This window comes from Pinus tabuliformis, chromosome J (genome assembly GCF_031772625.1).
Source record: "Pinus tabuliformis cultivar Carrire ecotype Pingquan chromosome J, CPIR1, whole genome shotgun sequence".
Classification (NCBI taxonomy): Eukaryota; Viridiplantae; Streptophyta; class Pinopsida; order Pinales; family Pinaceae; genus Pinus; species Pinus tabuliformis.
The window spans coordinates 356,544,697-356,560,243 of NC_142295.1; positions in this window are offsets into that span (position 1 = coordinate 356,544,697).

Sequence of the window (15,547 nt, forward strand, 5' to 3'; positions counted from 1 at the left end):
GCCAGTTATAGTTTGGCCATTAAAATCCTTCCACATCAGCATTGGTCCCACATGGCATCCATCTGTCATCTTACATGGTGCCTATATGGATACCATGCCACCATGGTCAATTCCATGTTTAAGGTGCACTTGTAAAATCAGTAATTGGCCCATTTAAGTGAAATATAACACATAGTACAAACCAAAGCCCCAAACCAAACTTAACTAACAAGCCTAACCCTGACTTGGCATCAAACCGACTGGACTAAGTTGCCTCTAGCCCCAAATAGCACAAATCCCAACTAATGACTAGGTTTAGACCACTTGGTACTTGGGTTTCTAGGCTGGGTACAATTTACATTTCTTATTTTCAGCCAACTAGTCACCCCCCCGATCTTACAGGTCCCACTGACAAGTTCTCAACCTACTTTACAAGATTTTATACTTAGATATTTTTCTAGATCTCTTCTTGGCTTTACACATGCCTGAATCCTTCCATCTCTTCAGTCACCACAATTCCTAGCGCACTAAGGCTAGAAATCCATTAGCATTTTTTCAATGAGCGTACTTGCGCCAACATAATAGGCTAAATCCAAATCCTTCGATGCTCCTCCTTAGTTTGTGTGTGTCTATATATATATATATCTCTCTCTCTCTCTCTCTCTCTCTATATATATATATATATATATACCTCTCCTTGTCTTTCTAAGGCCTCAACCTGACCTGACATTACATGCATAATATAACTATATAAAAGAGAGTTATCCCTCCTAAACTTACTCAGCCATAAGGCGATATACTTATCTCTTGACATAACATGACTAAGCAGGGTCAGTTGAAGATGATCCCACTTGTTGACTTACCTCGACTAATAATGTAATACCCTTGTTGACTTAAAGATGTAAATATGATGTAATGATATGTAATACCTGTGTTGACTTAAGATGTAAATATGCTGTAATGATGTATATCTTGATAATAGGCTGGTGAGTTTGATTCATTTTGCAGGACTACATGCCTATGTACATATGTATATAGATTTTGGGGCTAAATTGTTGAGGGACATGTTATTTTGGTAAAATGGCTAGAAGGCCAAGATTGTCAATATTGTAATTTTTTTTACATATTTATATGATAAAAAAGTAATGGCCGACTATAGGGATCACTCCATGAAAAGAGTATGGGGGGAAATGCAACTCCATAGAAATAGGCACTGGGTGTTGTGATTGGTGTGTGTCGAAAGGTGGCAACTATGGCCCATGTGGCTTTTAGTAGGTGCCACATGGCAGAGAAGTACTTCACATGGCACATGGCAAGGATAGGGCCATTATTTATTCACTCATTACCGTCTATCATTCATCTATCATTTCCATTTCAGTATTATGGGCCATCATTCCATTTTTTGGTGAGAGCTTCCTAGCTAACTGTAAGGTGCCTGCGAAAGGTGGACATTGCAGAGGAGCTATTGGGTCCTGAAGAAGGGTGTGCCATTGGGCGTAGGTACAAGGAAAGCAAAACTTTGTTGTTGAGAAGTTCCAGGCTAACTGTAAGGTGGCCTGGGAAAGGTGGACATCGCAGAGGGGATATTGGGTCCCAAAGAAGGGTGTGTCATTGGGTGAAGGTATAGGGGAAGAAAATTGTAGAGGTTGGAGCCATGATTATAGGTGTTGGTACCTCAACCATGGGTATGTTATTAAAGTTTATTATCGGTTTTCCAGTTGCTTATGGAGTTTCAGCCCCAGTTCGGGGGTGACCCATGTTTGAGAATGATGAAGCATGAGGTCTAGCCTGGGAAAGGTGGACATCGCAGAGGGGATATTGGGTCCCAAAGAAGGGTGTGTCATTGGGTGAAGGTATAGGGGAAGAAAATTGTAGAGGTTGGAGCCATGATTATAGGTGTTGGTACCTCAACCATGGGTATGTTATTAAAGTTTATTATCGGTTTTCCAGTTGCTTATGGAGTTTCAGCCCCAGTTCGAGGGTGACCCATGTTTGAGAATGATGAAGCATGAGGTCTATGGTTTGGTGGAATACAAAAATCCCGAAGTCAGTTGCCATATTTATACAAATAAGTGTACAATTCTTTTATGTTCCCTGCTAATTGTTGGTTATAGATAATTAATGGTTAATTAATTTTCCACTATGCAAATTATTAGCGTGCATTTGATTATGATTACTATTTAATGTATTTATTACATTACTGCTTAAAAACCCTAAGTTACCAAATGTGTAAAACTATGTTAAAATATTCTATTGTGCTTTAATAGAAATAAATTTATAATAACGTGGTGAATAGCATATCAAGCATTCGACGATTTATTTGCATATACTAAGTGTTAGATCGCTAAGGATTTTGTTGTTCTGTGATTTTCACAGAGATATTGTATAATTTAGGTAGTAATGTTTCCCAATCGGGAAGTGGGGACATTACAAAGTGGTATTAGAGCAAAGTTACAACATTGGGCTTGAATGTGCCATAATTAAAAGTAAAATAAAAAGTTGCAGAGTGCTAACTAAATGTTTGATGAAAGGCATAATGGTGATTGATTGTATATTTTAAGTAGTAATGTTTCCCAATCGGAAAGTGGGAAAATTACAAAGTGGTATTAGAGCAAAGTTACAACATTGGGCTTGAATGTGCCATAATTAAAAGTGAAATAAAAAGTTGCAGTTTGCTAACTAAATGTTTGATTAAAAGCATAGTGGTGATTAATCAACAACTATCTGATGAAATTCACACCAATATAAAGAGCATAGGTGCTCAAATGGAATTTAAGAGATAAAATTATTATGAATTGAGAGAAAATTCCAATGAGGAATTTGCCAATAAGCCCAAAAAAATCTAAATTCTAGGTGCAAAACACCCTTTTTTTTTTTTTTTTTTTTGTATTAAGCCTATTTAGGTTATTTACTTCATATTTTTGTTATAATATAAATATAAACCAAGTATATCACATGAATGACGTGCATACATTTTCGAAGGAAGATTTAAATTAGCTCCCATGATATTATCGATTCGAAATATTAAAATTATTTATGGATGAGTACATGAAGGGGCCTCACTGTAACCTCCATCGTCGGTCTCTCAGTGTTTATGGGTCGTTGATCTATTGTATAAAATTTTATGGCATTTATATTGGAGGTTTGAATGTGGTGCATTAGAACAAGAATTCATTTATTTATATGTGGTAATATATATACTAGTATTTGTACATTACGGTGCAAAGGAATGTTGACTATGTTAAACAGAGAGAGAAGAGATAAAAAAGAAAATAGGACCAAAATCAATTTTTAAAAATACCAAATGAAATATCTCTACACTATCAAATTACGAATCTCTACAATATTATCTCATAAAACCTCACCATAGAATCTCTACAATATTATCTCATAAAACCTCACCATAGAAAAACACCTTTAGACATTTTACACTTTTACACCTAAGCTATAAAAGTGAGTCGAGGGTTTATATCAATATGCCTTGAATTCATTCACCCTCGCTCTCATTACAGAAACTATGGACATCGAATTATGTTGTTCGTATTTCTATGGTTATATATGGATGATATTATTATTTGAATTCATTCACCCTTGCTCTCATTATAGACACTATGGACATCGAATTATGTTGTTTGTATTTCTATGGTTATATATGGATGATATGATTATTTGTTAAGTTATTATATTTATTTATTAGATATTTATATATTTGTATTTTTCTTTCCTATGGTTAAACATTGTCGGGATTCGATTTATATACTTATATAAGTTTTTTTAGTATGAAAAAAGCTTGATATTTTATATTATATGATCATATTTAGGATATATACAATACTTACCCAAAGTTCCACATCATACAAGTCCATCTGGGAATGCATATCCAGTATTCCATCCAAATATTGCCATATGCAAAACATATTATGGAAATATATAGTCCATAGACCCAATTCGCATCTAAAATAAATTCATGTAGGACACACTTGTTGCAGCTAAAAAAACCACTCAAAAATAAAGTATGCCCTCGGCATATCTGCTGCATCTTCATGCCTTCTGTTCTAGTGTAAAAAATAGTAGCATGTCCTTCCATCTAATATGCTTGAAACTAGCAGCTACTAAGACTAGTGACATACAAAATATACAAAAAAAGAGGGGGTGTAGAAACTTACCCAAGAAAAGGAAAATCTCCTACATCAATAACATTATGATTCAAGGAATATCCATCTTGGGAGCTCTGATGCTGAAGCGATTACCCTGTTCAAAACTCGAAACCCTAGACGCCCCCGCTCGAACCTGCGCCAGTTGCAGCAGGTTCCGCCACTGACAGTCCTATGGCTTCTGCTGCTGGAGGGGAGAGCTCTGCCTCCCCTCCACTGGGGACTCCCTCCTCTGACAAGAAACAAAAGGCCGAAATACAGCACTCTGCAAATGCAGACTCAGAAACGGAAAAAGAAGAGCAAAGGACGCAAGGACAGACGAACTCAGATCAGAATGTGGAGAACGATGCAAGCAATGGTCGGCACAACACGACTGGCGCCTCTCCAACCAAAGTGACCTCAGCTACCTGTATACCAAAAGCAGCAGATCCGATCAAGGTCGAACTGCCAAGCCACCGCATTAATGGGGAAATCCAGTTTATGCAAGATTATGCACTCATTGTAAAGTTCTTGGGATTCTGGCCCATAGAGAAAGCCTTACAAGGTTGGATAGCCTCTAAATGGAAGCCCAAAGGACAAGTAACTTTACAGCTTGGCCCAAAGGGCTTCTTCACAACAATTTTTAACTGTCTAGAAGACAAAACAAGGATATTCGAGGGCGGTCCGTATTTCTTCAACTCTTCAGGCTTATATCTAACGGAATGGAAGCCCCGTTTCAATCCTGAGAAAGAAGACTTCAGCTGGGCCCCTGTATGGATCCGAATGTATTCCCTTCCTGTGGAGTACTGGCGAGAAGAAACATTGGCAGACATAGGCAACAAGTTGGGAACCTTCATCAAAGTGGCTACTGAAACCAAGATGCGCAAATACACCTCCTATGCCAGGATCTGCGTCAAGATGCACCTAACCAAGACCCTAGCAGACACGGTAAGTCTCTTTCACAATGACTATGAATGGAAACAGACTCTAGATTATGAACACATCCCTTTTCGATGCCGAAAATGCCATGAGCATGGTCACCTCTTCCGCGACTGTCCCACCAATGTGCAGCCCAAAATTCCTTCCAGTGAAACTAACTTGGACCCAGATGGCTTCACAAAGATCCCTACCCGTCACCGACATGCAAAAAGAAACCAAGCTAATCCTGCTCATACCCTCAAGGCGCCTCCTCAGAACCGCTTTTCCGTTCTCACCTCACAAGATATTCAACTCAGTCCCACCGCTGATAACCCAGAACAGCAGAACCCTACCCAGTCTTCCCTCATTCATTCCGAACCAGCCACTTCTAAATCTGTTGATCTTCCCCTCCCCGAAAATCCCATCTCTGTTTCAGAGGGCGGACCCCTAATCATTTCTAAAGGAAAATCCAGGCTGAACGAGACTCCACAAGCTTCTGACATGGAGCTTGACGCAGTCCTAGCCCTGAGTCTTCATGAACAATCAATGGAGGAGGCCCTCATTGCCTCAAATGACATGGAGGAAGATAGAGCAGATGTAGATCTAGAAGAGTTCGACATATCCAAGCTTGACATATCCAAACTGGAGGCAGCTTGTAAGCAAAAAGAATACAACTCAATCCCTCCCTGGCAAGTAGACAAAATTGAAGGAGTCCTAACAAGGGTACAGCATCATAAAAGTCTAGGCATCCAAGGAGGCAGTCACTGGGATGGAAGGAAAATACTCAAAGAACCAAAGAAAAGGGGCAGAAAAACAGATCTACAGCACACAATAGCAGTAGGTGAAATACTCATGGATTCGGGGCAATTCCCCAAGTTGACCAAGTTCTACAAGACCAAATCTCCGTCTCCATGAAGCTCATCTCTTGGAATGTAAGAGGACTCAATAGTCCCTCTAAACACAGAATGATAAAAAACCTGACAATGCAAGAAAAACCAGCAATAGTCTTTCTTCAAGAAACAAAATGCAGTAGCACAACAATAGACAGTCTCAGCAACAAAGTTTGGGCAGGCAGCAGCTCAATTGCAGTGGATGCCACCGGAGCCTCTGGAGGCCTAGCCATTCTATGGAACCCACAGATCGTATCACTTGATAATTTTCATGCCACTCTGCATCTCATTCAAGCTACTTTCCACCTCATTGGCACCAACATCCATGGGCATATTACCAATGTTTACTTCCCGCAAGCTATACAGCAAAAATTGGACCTCCTGGAAACGATCACCCGCCTTAATCAAAACAGATACTTTCCTTTATGGATAGGAGGAGGCGACTTTAACATAATCAAGTCTATGGAAGAGAAGCAAGGAGGCCGCACTAGGCTCGATAGTGATAGTAGCAGCTTCAAGCAATTCATTCAAGGCAATCAACTCATGGATATCTCCACCTCCAATGGCATCTTCACCTGGTCGAATAAACGAAAAGGGGTTCACCAAATTGCCTCACGACTAGATCGTTTTTTAATTTCGGACAATGCAATTCACCTGGGAGGAGAGTTCAGTGCCGAAATCATTCCATAAGGAGGCTCAGATCACTGGCCCATTCTTCTCCAATGGTCCAGACCAGGTGCTCGCAACAATCGACCATTCAGATTCGAAGCCTTCTGGCTTACTAACTCCAATTTCAAGGCAGTGGTTAATCAAGATTGGACTTCCTTTATCCCGCCGGCAGGAGCTAAGATGTATCAGTTCCTTCAAAAACTGAAACATCTAAAGAAAACTCTCAAAATATGGAACCGAGATCATTTTGACAACATACAGGAGAGTAAACAAAAACTAGAACAGTAGATGAAGGCATTACAACAAAGATTCATACTGGAAGGTCGCACAGAAGAACAAATTCAACAGGAGCAATTCCTCTGTAATCAAATAGAAGAGCGACAAAAACAAGAGGAAATTCTATGGAAGCAAAAGTCGCGTATAAGCTGGCTCAAAGAGGGTGAGAGAAACACCAAATTTTTCCACAAAACAACCATCCAAAGGCGCATGCACAACAAAATCACCTTTGTCAACAATTCGCAGGGTGAACGAGTGGAGGCTCATGACGAAATGGAGAAAGAATTTACAGGATACTTCAAGAATATTCTAAAGGAGCCTAACAATAATAGATATGAGGCAATCCAAGCTATCACACAGCATATTCCTAGAATTATCACTGAGGATCACAATACTCAACTGCTCCAGCATGTTACACTAAAGGAAGTAGAAGACGCCATGGCCCAGCTTAAAGACGGAAAAGCGCCAGGACCGGACGGATTCACAACCAACTTCTTTCATGAATTTTGGGATCTCATAAAAATTGAAGTTTGGGATCTGGTGGAAGAATCACGCAGCATGCATTGGGTCCTCCCTGCCCTCAATTCAACATTCATTGCATTGGTTCCCAAAGAAGCTGCCTCAAATAAACCTGAGAAGTACAGGCCAATAGCGCTCTGTAATGTGATTTATAAACTCATTTCAAAGGTTATTGCAAACCGACTCAAACCGCTTCTGCCCTTGCTCATCTCTCCAGAACAGATAGGATACATTGAAGGTAGGCAGATCATGGATGGAATTATTCTATCAAATGAAGTCATACACTCTTTAAAGATTCTCAAGAAACCTGGTATGCTTCTCAAACTCGATCTATCTAAAGCCTTCGATAAGCTTAGCTGGCAGTACATTCACAAAATTCTCTTAGCTTTTGGCTTTAATGCAACCTGGTCCAGATGGATCATGAACCTTATCTCATCTCCCAGTTTCTCTGTCATTCTAAATGGATCCCCTCACCTCCCTTTCTACCCTCTCGTGGTATCCGGCAGGGGGACCCTCTATCACATTTTCTCTTTGTTTTAATGGCGGAAGGCCTAAGCAGGCTCCTCAAATCGGTTGTTTCTTCTAAGGAACTTAAAGGTATTTCCCTTCATGGTCGTGCTCCTCAAACGCACCAACAATTTGTTGATGATACTATGCTCTTTGGGCATCCATCAGCAAAAGAAGCCTCCGCTTTTCAGTCTCTTCTATCCCTTTTCTCCGAAGCCTCTGGCACTTCTGTTAATGCTGCGAAATCTCAGCTTTTTTTCTTCAATACTCCCCCATCCTTGCAAAGGATTATTGCTCGGATTCTGGGTTTCACAATCTCACACCTGCCTTCTAAATACCTGGGCGCCCCCCTTACTGATTCAGCAATTAAGCAGGTGTCCTGGAGATCATTACTGGACAAATTAGAATCTAAGCTCTCATCCTGGACCTTCAGAGCTCTAAATCTAGCCGGCAGGTTAGTTCTCATCAAATCAGTTCTACAAGCTATGCCGCTTTATTTATTCTCTATCTTAGCAGCTCCAAAAGGGGTTCTAAAAGAAATACGCAATCTTCAGCGAAACTTTCTCTGGGGATCCACAAGCCTGAACAGGAAATGGGCACTTGTTAAATGGACAGAGGTATGCAAAATCAAATCTGAGGGAGGATTAGGTCTTCGAGATCCGCTTCAAAGCAATAACACCATGGGAGCTAAAATTTGGTGGAACTGGGTCTCCAAGCCAAGCACCCCCTGGGCCCAACTTTTGCAGGCTAAATATGCCAGAGGAAGTCAATGGAATGACCTCATTAGAATCAGTCCAACTGCGCCGGGATCACTCATATGGAACAATGCAAAAACACAAAGTCGCTTCATCCAAGATCATAGCTTCTGGGAACTCCACTCAGGCAAGGCGGCTAGATTCTGGGAAGATTCGTGGCAACAACTTCCCAAATTAGCCAATCTGTTCCACAAACCTCTCTGGCAAGCTCAAATGAACCAAGAAAGCATCCCTTTGGTACACCAGTTCTGGCAGCCCTCTCAGAACCATGACTTCCAAACATGGAAACCGGCGAGACTTTGGCAAATAGATTGGCAGGGAGAAGAGTATAAAGACATTGAACAGGAACTCAACAATAGGAAGATCCGCCTCTCCAATCAGCAAGACAAACTCAGATGGGGCTACACAACCAAAGGCACCTTCACCACCAAAGAAGCTCATCACCTGCGATATTCCAACCTCCAGGAAGCTAAAGATCAACTATGGGAACAAGTCTGGCAAGCTGGGCATTGGCCCAAAATCTCAACTTTTTTATGGCTACTCAGCAGAAAGCGCATTCTTACCTGGGACAATCTGATAAAAAGAGGAATGGTAGGGCCATCCAGATGCCCAAATTGCAACATAAATTGTGAAACCATCCATCATTTAATGGAAGAATGCCCATTAGCAAAACAAATCTGGGAGAAAGTCGAAAAATGCAACATGAGAGCTCACCCCAGAACGGAGGACATAACGACAACCATAAGGACCTGGGAAAAACACCCTTTCAAGTGCAGGATCCTCAACTCTTTATGGCGCATCATACCGGGATTTCTGTATTGGACCCTCTGGAAGGAGCGCAACCACAAAATTTTCAATAGCACTTCTAGATCCATCGATGATCTTTGGCTCACACTCAAAAAAAACATTCAGGAAACTCTGGCCATCAGAGTATGGAATGATAATGATATGCCAGAAGTCCCCCAGGAGCGTCGCATTTTGAAGGAATGGAATTTAGAACTCAAATCCCTAATCAAGACCACCACTAAACCGTCCACAAGATCCGCTTCACCATCATCTTGGTCCCCGCCGGCACTCAACGCATACAAGCTGAACTTCGACGGCGCTGCCAAAGGCAATCCTGGCCCAGCAGGATTTGGAGGAGTAATTCGTGGTCATAATGGAAAAGAGAAACTTGTATACTATGGAACAATAGGGAAAGATACTAATAATGCAGTGGAGCTAGAGGGTCTTTGGAAAGGAATATGTTTAGCTGAACAGCACCACCTCTCCCCTCTGGAGGTAGAAGGTGACTCTCTCATTCTAATAGAGGCAGCTAAAAGAATGCAGGCGGGAGCAAAGGCTGTCAAGATAGCGAAAAGCTGGAGATTGCTAAGCCATATGGAATCCTTGGAGGAAAAACTCCACGCTCCCCACAACTTATCCTTCCATCATGTAAGAAGAACTGCTAACCAGGTAGCAAATCGGCTAACAAATCAAGGAGTGTCACATACGACACATTACTTCTCAGGCACCCTAGACATGGTTGAAGATGCTAGACTCAAACAAGACTGCATCGCTTTGGTGCACAAAGACATCCCTCCCGCTGATGAGGATTAGTTCTGAAGCCGCTGCCCCCATGGCCAGGAATGCTGCTCTCCATCCAGTTCCTTCTGTTCTCGGCGTTTGTTTGTTTGGTATGAAGTCAATGTCTGTCGCGAAGGATTGCGTGTCCACTATGTTAGTTTACGTGTCAAATGTGTTCAGTTATGTGTTCATCGTGTCAAGTCACAAGTCCGTTGTGTTGGCTCAAACGCCCGATGTGTCTACAATATGCTGGTTATGTTGGAGGAAAGAAACAGGTCCTTTTTTGACTGCTGCTTAGATTGGTCTATCTTGGGAAATTCTCTTTGGAGATGCAAGGCTTCGGCCCTTTGTAATTTTGGATGTAATTTTGATTTTTGTAATATAAATTAGTGCAGTTTTACGTAGAAAAAAAAAACATTATGATTCAAAATTATTTCCAAGTGCATTTTACTAATGTTACCAAGTAAACCCCTCTTCAAAAGTTCATCAGCTTCCTTGTTCTGTTCTCTACCAACATGCATGACAGTAGAATTATTGTGTTGATTCCATAGCAGTTCAATTCTCCTCAGCCAACCAAGTAATAATAGATTGTTGATGTTTGTATTTCCCTTCATTTGATCAATAATAATTTTGGAATCTCCATAGATATGTATGAGAGGGATATCAAGGAAGTTGGTGAACCATAGAAGACCCCATATATAAGTTATACATACGTATGATTTTGGGCCAGACATTGATTTTGGGCCATACATTGTTGTGGTTTGTTGAATGCTCAGAACGTCTGCATATGGACATTACTAATATAGTGCAACATTGATAGCAACGTTCAATACCCATGGTTGAACAACTCTTCCGATTTTGGTTTCACATGTCACGAACTATTTGATGTGTCCAACAAGCTTTTTAAGCATCCACCATAATAATTTAGTCTAAAAGCACAAAAGTTATTGCCAATTACTTATTAGGTATATGTTGTTTATTTCGCAGATATGGTATTAAACATTTAGTTTTGTTTTGACTCTTTATTAATTTGTTTTTGACCAAAAATTTATGCCGTTTATCCATAATTTAACATTGGGAATTCAATTTTTGTTATTTATTATTATTATTGTTTAAATATAATTGTTTGTAAGATGATTGGTTGAGGTCTTATTATGGGCTTTTTAATAACTTTTATTTCTATGAGTTACTAATTTTTTGTTTTAAGTTTTATTTTATTTTTGTTTAACTTTTTTATTTTGATTTTTTCTATTTTTCTCCATATTTTCAATTTAAAATGACACACACACACACACACACACACATATATATATATATATATATATATATATTATATATAAATATATATATATATATATATATATATATATATATATATATATATATAAAGAGGTATATGAAATTTGTCTTTATTATTTTTTAGTTTAATTAAGTTATATTTAAATGAAGCAGCAGCACTAGCTACTATATAACCTTTGTTTAATATAGTGTTGTCATTAGTAAGACAAATATATACACATGTTACTTTGAAAACAAATATATATATGTTTTCTATAAGTTTGTGGATTAAAATAAATATAAAAAATATGTGTTTAACGTTTTAAAAATTTCATATAAACATTTTATGAATATATAAAAATAGATTATATATATACAAAATCATTTTGATATACATATATGTTTATATATACTCATCGATAAATATATTGTGGATTAAAATAAATATAAAAAATATGCGTTTAATGTTTTAAAAATTTCATATAAACATTTTATGAATATATAAAAATAGATTATCTATATACAAAATCATTTTGATATACATATATGTTTATATATACTCATCTGATAAATATATTGTGGATTAAAATAAATATAAAAAATATGCGTTTAATGTTTTAAAAATTTCATATAAACATTTTATGAATATATATAAATAGATTATATATATACAAAATCATTTTGATATACATATATGTTTATATATACTCATCTGATATATATATATAACTTTGTTTCAATACTTGTAGATAGTTGCGAGTTATATATATTCATGCATATAAGCTGGCGTATAAGTATGTTAATTCATTAAATCTCGCTTGTAAGCACACCCTGTAGTTCAAGAAGAGAAAGGCCCACGTGTTAGGTTTGGAGCTCACTAGAGCATGTTGGCCCGGTTTTGGAGTAGTACACGATCGAAGAACAACTGTCACCATGTGAACTAAGAAGACAGAGGATATGCTAGATGTTAGCATCCCAATGAAATAAGTTCAGTGAATAGATATGAGTGTGGGGAACACTGAGATCGAATCAAATGGTCACAGAATGAGTAGGACGGAGAACAAAGACCTCAAGGAAACTATGAGAAGCCTCAAAGTGGAGGCTCTTAGTTTCAAAGCTATCAATGACCGGATGGTGAGAGAGTAGCAATAATTGAACACTCAGATTTTATAAAGTTTAAATAGAATCCAGCAGGAGTTGAACCATCGATCAAAATCCAAACAAGCTCAGGGTATAAAAAATAAGCTGGTCGAAAGGGTGTTGGTAGTTTTCGGTGAATTAAGAGCAATGAATAGCAATATTTGCATATGGAAAAGAGGAAAAACAAGGGTTACATAGTAGCTAGTACCTGCAGCTTAGCTTAAATATAGTTTAATTAAACTAAAAAACAATAGGCATAAAAATTTCATAACAAAAATAAATCAAAAATAGTATTATCCTGTATCCTTCTCCTTTGAGCTTTGACTTTTCTATCCTCCTAAGGTTTCTCCTTTGGTTAATTTGTTTTATTAATTGCCCTATTCTTGACCTTCTTGTATTTAGAATTTTGTCTCTCGTTCTAATATTGTTATTACTTATACCATACCAATAATATCTTAATATTATCAATCCAGGCTGGTACTAACATCCCTAGATCCATTGGATGGCTTTACTTATTACCTTAATAAATCCAAATTTTTAAAACTAATATTTAATAATAATTTATTAATTCCATTCGATTATTAGTTATATTAAATCAATATTATTAAAAAAAACCCTTTTACTTGACCTAGTTTGACTATATCTTATCCCTATTGGATTTAAATGATTAAATAATCAAGTAAAATTTAAAAATAAAATGAAATAGAACAAGATTCAAATATATAATATATTATAATATATAAATTATTGAATTATTTATTAAGAAGAAAATTAGTTACTATGATTATGATATTATATTACTATGAGTTATTACCTTTTGACTTATTAATCCATAATTAACATTATGATATTATTATATAATCTAGCCGTTTTTATATAGCCTTTAACGGTCACACCTAACGGTTTGGATGATTTGCTCTCCCTATTTAATATGCAGCCATGATCTGATTCTTCAACTTGTCCTGACGATGAATCACACTGGTTGGTTCGAAACGCGTCGACAAAGGTTTTCTACATGTGATTTACGCTGAAAATCTTCTTAAAGATGTTATGGATCACAGAAGTCTCAATTCAAAAATAAAACAACTAATTAAATATTCTATTGTTGAATACCATCACGAAAATTTAAGAAATGCTATTAACTAATATTTTTTATATTGACTTATATACACTTTAATATGTGTGTATATTTTTTTATATATATTTATGTGTTTTATTTTTTTTATATATATAAATTTTTATAATTAAATTTATTGAAATATGTTTTTAATATAATAATAACTCATCTTAAATTGAAAATTCAAAAAGTAAAAGTAAAAAAAATAAAAATTCAAAATCAAAAAGTTAATAAAAAGGAAATAAAATAAAAAACAAAAAATTAGTAACTAATAGAAATAGAAGTTACTAAAAAACCCATAATAAAACCTCAACAAATCACCTTACAAATAAATAGATTTAAATAATAATAAAAAATAACAAAAATGTATTTCCCAATGTTAAACTATGGATAAGCGGCATAAATTTTTGGTCAAAGACAAACTAATGCATAGTCAAAGCAAAACTGAATGCGCAATACCATACCATGTCTATGGCAGGTATAATAAGAAGGCTTACACTACGACAGAGTCAGAAAGTAGCCCCAGTGTATCACCAGAGTAAATATCCCGAAAAGAGAATTCTGATAGGGATAAGCTCTAGGGAGAATTACAAAATATTAAACCTCCCACTTTCAATAGAGAAAACAAAGAGGGTGAAGACATTGAGGCTTAGCTGTAGGAGATGTAGAAATATTTACAACTATTCAATTATTCTTCAAATTTGGAAAACTGAATCACTATCTGCCACCTTAAAGGAAAGGCCTATCTATGGTGGGAACAACAGTCTCAAAGAAGTCAAACATATAGATGAGAAAGCATTGACATGGCGGAAGTTTAACAAGTATTTCAAATGGAATTACTTGTTCGAGCAATATTACGAGACGAAAATGCAAGAACTATTCAAACATAAATTAGGGAACATGACTATGGAAGAATATGGTTGGAAGTTCACAGAGCTATTGAGATATGTGGATTTCATTTGAGATGAAAAAGTCAAAATTCAAAGATATATTAGCAGACAAGTTGATGTATGATGAACCAAAGATCTTATATGTAGGTATGAGAAAGGCTTAGGAATTATTTAAAAAAACAAGAATAAACCAACTATGCAAAAGGATTGGGATAGTAAAATCAAGGGCTTCGTGGAGCAAAGGAGAAATGGGTTTAAGTCACCACCCTTTAAGAATGGCCTCGGATAAAACAACAACCAACACCAGCTTGTACTTAATCCAAAGGTAGTAATATCTAGAACAAGAAGGCTCAGTTCCAACCTTTGAAGTGTTGGTGTTGTGAAGGAAATCATAAATACAACGACTACCCTCACAAGTACAGGAGCAAGAAGATTATGCATAATATACAGGCTGCTAATACAATACGAGATGTGTGCTAGAGCATGCCCATGATTTATGTTGCATTAGATAAAAATCAGGTTGAGCATTAAGTCCATATGATCGAAGTTGGAGGTTAGTTAAATAATCAACCCATTTCTATTTTAATGGACTCGGGAGCTAGTCGTAGTTATATTGGTCCAAAATTGGTAGATAAATTTAACTTGAAAAAATCTAAGCACCATAAGGATTGGTTGGTTCAATTAGTAACAGGGGTAAAAATAAAAGTTATGGAATTAGTGAATGAATGCTTAATTAACATGAATGGATTGGATATTGCAGTTAATTTGAATGTGATCTTGCTGAGGTTCTATGATTATCTAATCGACATGGATTGGATAGAAAAGCACCATGCAGTTTTGGATTGCTATAACAAGACCTTTTCTTGTATTGATGATGCTAGTCAAAAGAGCAAGTCCAAGGGGTTCCCAG